Source organism: Asterias rubens, chromosome 5 (assembly GCF_902459465.1).
Source record: "Asterias rubens chromosome 5, eAstRub1.3, whole genome shotgun sequence".
Classification (NCBI taxonomy): domain Eukaryota; kingdom Metazoa; phylum Echinodermata; class Asteroidea; order Forcipulatida; family Asteriidae; genus Asterias; species Asterias rubens.
The window spans coordinates 14,377,816-14,383,792 of NC_047066.1; positions in this window are offsets into that span (position 1 = coordinate 14,377,816).

Below are 5,977 nucleotides of genomic sequence, written 5' to 3' on the forward strand. Positions count from 1 at the left end.
CGAGCCGTGGAGGGGTACCCCCTCCGGCTGTGCGTGCCCCGCTGGCTGGCCTGGGATCGATGGGGCGGGCCCCGTAGTGGAGTCCCGCTTACCAACTCGTCCCTTTTTGGGTGTCGCCCCGGTACTGAGCGATTTTTTGGCCTTACTGGGGCGTTTCCCCTTCTGTCGGGCGGATCCCGGCGGAGACGGCGAGACCGTAAGGTCCCCCGCTCGGCCGGTTACAGATCCGTCAGCCCCGGCAGCCGGCTGTGGCTGAGGGGGCTGACTGGGAGATTGCTTTGGCGGCGACGTAATGTCACCGCCGCAATCCCCCGAGGACTCGGGCTGTCTCGGAGGGATGTAGGTCCCACCTTCAACGACAAACCCTGTCCTCCCCGATTTCTTATAACTCATAATTAACTCACTTCAAGAAATTCACACAACTCTACAAGAAATTCTCTTACAGACTATCCTTTATTTTCTATCGGATATCTGTCTAAATTACACTCTTATTAGCTAAAAGGGGCAAAGAATCTACCTCAATACGGACAATCACGTACTCACGTCCGCTGTCTTTGCCGGCTAAGAGAAAAAGAGGACGCCGACGTGTTGCGCATGTCACAGGGCGTTGGGGATGGGACTCTTGAGGGCGCTATTGTGTGTAAAACTCTTAGCTATTTGCCTGCCGGCATAGGGAACAATGCAATTGTAGTATTCGCTCTACAGGTAAGTAGAGTGAAGTAGACACATGGTTTTAAGGCTGTAACTTTGACATGATGTGGTAGTTGTAGTAGTAGCCTAATTGTAACACCCCATTAACAGAATGGTCAGTCTGATCCACACCCCCCCCCCACAATGAATTAATGTGTAACTATTGTTGATTGTAGGTGATAATACTTTTATAAACAATGCATAAGTTATATCTTATAAATGTGTAAGATGGTTCCAGCACATTGTTTTTTGGGCAAGTAAGCACCTAACAATGAATTAACCTTTTTGTGCCAACAGGGAAAGGTCGTAACAAGCTAAAGTCAAAGATGGCTGCCAGTATCACAGTCCATTCACTGCTTGATAAGATCAGTAAGGATCATCTAGAATGTCCAATATGCACCAATCGCTTCATCAATCCAACAATGCTAGACTGTCTACACAGCTTCTGCTTCACATGCCTCAAGGAGCTTCACCAACAAGATCCTAACAACTCCATCCTACTGTGTCCTCTGTGCAGAAAGAAAACAACACTAGAAGACAACAAGGTTGACAGTCTACCTAAGGACTTTAAACTCAATGCCCTGGTAGATGAGTTTACTGTTCAGGAGCAACTCATGGAGGGTCATGGGTCAGAGGTCAAATGTCAAGCCTGTGAAAGGGATCATATGGCTGTTTCCAGATGTATTGACTGTGACAATTTTATTTGTCAAGAATGTCAACAGGCACATCAGCATTTTGCTATTTTGAAATCACATCAAATCTATGCACTTGCTCAACTGCAATCAGGTGTAGTAACCTATCGCAGTAAGATCAGGGAATACATTCCAAAGTGTGGCAAGCACAGTGATCAGACTCTCAACATCTACTGCAACACATGCCAGAAGTTAGAATGCACAACATGTACTGTTCTTGATCATGGAAATCCAAAGCATGACCTTATTGGCATACCTGAGGCTTTAGACAAATGCAAACAGGAAGTCGCAGGAAGTCCATACAAAACAGGAGTGGAAACTGAAGGAAAGTGTTAGTAAAATCAGGAACACAAAATTTGAGTGGGCGGAATCGGTTGGAGCTTTCTCAGATAATGAAATAGTAGTACTAGATAAAACACACAATGCATTGTTTTCATTAAAACCTCAATTAGCAGCAGACAAATCACAATCTAGTCACTGCCCACAAAGATTAAATGTCACAGGACTTACTAAACCAACAGCACTCACTGTGGACAATAATGATCACCTGTATGTGATTGACAATCTAGAAGTCAAGGTTTTTAACAGGAAATATATGCCCCTCTATCAGTTCAAACTGAGAGACTTCTCCCCATCATGCCTTGCAGTGGATGAAAACAATCTCATAGCAGTGGGTTATTCACAAGGGCGGATGATCTCACTCTACAACCCTGATGGATCACTCATCAGAACATTCTCTACTCCAGTAAATGTACACTATTTGACTTTATACAATGAGAGGATTATCTACAGCAGTAAACATGATAAACATTTACACTCAGTTGATTATAAGGGTGGAAAGGTGTTTTCAGTAGATACTGATCAGTCTGAAAGATCCTGGGTTATTTGCTGTGATAAAGATGGTAGTATCTTTGTTGTTCAATATGGTGGAGGAACCTGTAGAATATGCCAGTACAGTCCTGATGGCAAGTACATTGGAGGTGTCATTGAGGATTGTGGTGATTCCTCTGACATCACATTCACACCATCTGGCAATATTGTAATATCAGCATACACATCAGTAAACATCTTCCAAGTTGTTTCCCGGTACAATACGACCTCACATTGTAACATGCTAAAGTGAACAAACCAAAGCAACTGAACCAATTATATCATAGCATGCACATTATGCTAGTTCATGTTGTAGCTTTGGTGTTACCGGAAGTGAACACTTTAGATTCATCAGAGAATCTGGACAATTAATTTCCTAATCCTAAATACAACCTTGAAGAGCATCCACAATCTCAAATGTCCAGCCTAGGCAAAGGAGGCAATATGGCATTATGTACATTACGTTGTTTCAGAACACAAAGGTTGTAAATCTCATAATTTACTGTTAACGTGAAACGCTTGCGAAATTGTTTTTAAAAAATCAATGGAGGTTGAAGGAACACGTTGCCTTGGATCGGACGAGTTGGTCTATAAAAAGCGATTGTATCCGTTTGTTATAGAAATGCATATGTGGTTGGAAAGATGTTTTAAAAGTAGAATACAATGATCCACATAAATTTGACTAGAAATTGCATGGTTTTGCTTTGCGAACTAACACGGTCAGCTATTTATGGGAGTCAACAAAATTTTGACTCCCATTAATGGCTGATGGTGTTAGTCGACGAAGTTTGTGTGGATCATTGTATTCTACTTTTACAACATCTTTCTACCCATGCATTTCATAACAAACCGTTACAAACGCTTTTCAAAGACCAACTCAACCGCTCAAAGGCAGCGTGTAAGATATTATGTTGTTCCACTTTTATGCCAGACAGAAATTTGTTGAGGAATCACGTTGAGATACAAGATGAACTGATACAAGATGAACTGTAGAAATAAAATCAATAACCAAAAATGACCTTGTTGCACCATGGTCGCACGGACACAAACAATTTCATCAGTGGACCATACTTCAAATACATGTAGCAAGAGTTATTGCTTCTAATTCATTTATTCACACTTTGCAGATATGTTCTTTTATATTACATCTCTTGCTTGTTCTGTTTTCTGGTTGGCTGAAACACGCTCACGTGCATGAGATTTACTCCACCAGGAACTAGACCCGCATTGAGACATCGTGTGCGTACGTTTTGCAGGAAATAGTTCCATGAGTGGGCAATAGACTTATAATTTTTGACTGGTTACAGCGCCCTCTCTTGACATGAACCATGGACTAGCATCTAAAAAACTGAATGTGGGGAAATTAATGCATTCCTTTTATTGCGGAATGGCCTTTGATTTAATTGCCCATGTGTTAATCAGGAATTAAAACAGTTTCGTAAGCCCTTGACAAGTTTTAGACCTAAGGTGTTATAAAACACGTATGAACTGGCATAAATCGGTAAATAGTGCAAATCCATCTCACCTTGGATGATTGACCAGAAGAGGAACCGTCTCAGGAACAAAGCCCCTCGTCTGGTCAGAGTCCCTTGGAGGAACAGGCAGTTTGCACTACATGTATTTACCTCATTGCTAGACATGTATAATAACATAATAAATGGCTTATAATGCCCACACTTTATCTTAACAACACTGTATAATGTAAATCAACATGCATTAAATGGCACTGATGTTCAATAAGGTCACATTTATTCAAATTAATATAGGTTTTCGTTTTAGGATTATGTCAAATGTAATGTTGCGTCATTCGATTTAGCAAAATAATCAGTCAATTTATCAATTCATCAAAGCAGCATTCAAATTTGCAGACGCTTCTTGAGGCGTGTGTGTCACGCAAAAGAATGACGATACGCTAAATTGAACAGAGTGCTAAAGGAATTTGACTCAACTCAAAACAAAATTGAATGGCCAACTTCTGAATATGAAACGCAGTAACAACCGGAGAGGCAAAACAGCTTTCATTCGAACGCATGAAAATGAAATCGATTGCTCATTTGGCGAATTTGACCAAGAAAACCTATAGTAATTTATTTATTTCTACACTGTATACCTGTAATGGAAATCAGAAAACGTACTCGCTCACTGTTTAAATAAACTGATGATTATTGTTATTTTATTTTACTACTATAGTTTTTATATTTTCCATTTTGCTTGTACAATAAATTAAGACTGAACACACTTCACCTCTATCATCTGCACTTACAGGCCTGTTTGTTTCGTTTTTGAAAGGGCAAGGGCACCAAGGCATTTTCTCCTTGGTAAAGGGAACCCATCTCATCATTAGCCAGGAGAAATCTGAGGTCATGCACAGTGTGTACTTTGTATTTAACAAAGCCTGGCTCTTACTTCCTGTGAATGCAAATGAGAAGCGAATTTTGACGACACAGGCTGTTTTCCCAGCGAATGTTTCGCAGGAGTTGAGCACAAATCAACTGACTCAAATTATCCGTTGCGAATTCGTGACGTCAAAAATTGTATCGCATTCGCAGGAAGAATACTGTGAAACGGTTTGGAATAGTGCAAGCTGCGTACAGGTGCAGAAAGTTGTGCAGGTGGAAATGTAACGCATCACGGTGACGTGTGATAAGCGTGTCCATCCGTACCCCAATTAACACACCTGATGGAGGGCAAGGGGGGGGGGGGGGTCGCTTTGAGGCAATCTGCCACGTCTTAGGGCCTTGTCGTATGAGGCAACTTTAACAGGCAACTTGGAGGCAGCCAACAAAGGAGGGTGCACCAACTTAATAAACTCCCAAAGCGACCAATGCTAAAAGCAACCAATATTCAAAAATATTCACAAAATATATATAGTCTCTCAGACTCTTGAAAACATACATTTCCAGACAACTAAGCTTTGTGATTTTTGATGGAAATGATGCTGAGTTCCCTTGATGGGAAGATTATCTAAGCAAACTAAACAACAAACAAACAAACAAACAAGTAAACAAGCCTACAAACAACAAACCCTTTTTATTTTACTATCACTATATCAGCAATATTCTAGACCACAAAACTGTATAATTACTACTGGACATAAAGTGTACAATAAGTGCATAAATTCCTTGATTCTTTATTCTTGATGGCACCATGCAGCATGAGATCATTTGTATGTCACAATAAATGTTAAAATCGTTTTTTTTTGCAATATCTGACAACAGACGGCTTAAGAAAGATTTTGTTTGGTTTATAGTAATGTAACAACGCACAATGAGTTGTCAGTGGTCACTGATCCATTTAAACACTAAAGGAAACCCAACACAAACACACATTGTACTTTGTACACTCACTTGTAAAACAGTTGTCATGGTTATGGGCTACTATAAATACAGGCCTGGAATGTCATCTTTGAGAGGGCAAGGCAGTTTTCATTTTGCAAAAGGCATTCCATTGAAAAGTTTACGGGTGAACCTACATGTATTGAAGAGGCACCAAGGCCAACAACAGAGGCAATACATACATGTATATAGATGCTACATTATGTATGGCCTCTGCAGCCTCCCTGGTGTATTTCAGGTCTGTGTATGTGTACACAATAGGTGTAATTGTACTGTATACATGTAGAAAGTGACACTTGAAGGTGACATCATGGATCTATAAATAGAAAAGGGGATTTTTTTTTCCAGGGAGTGATGAGCAATATAATGCCAACTTTACAGTGTACATGG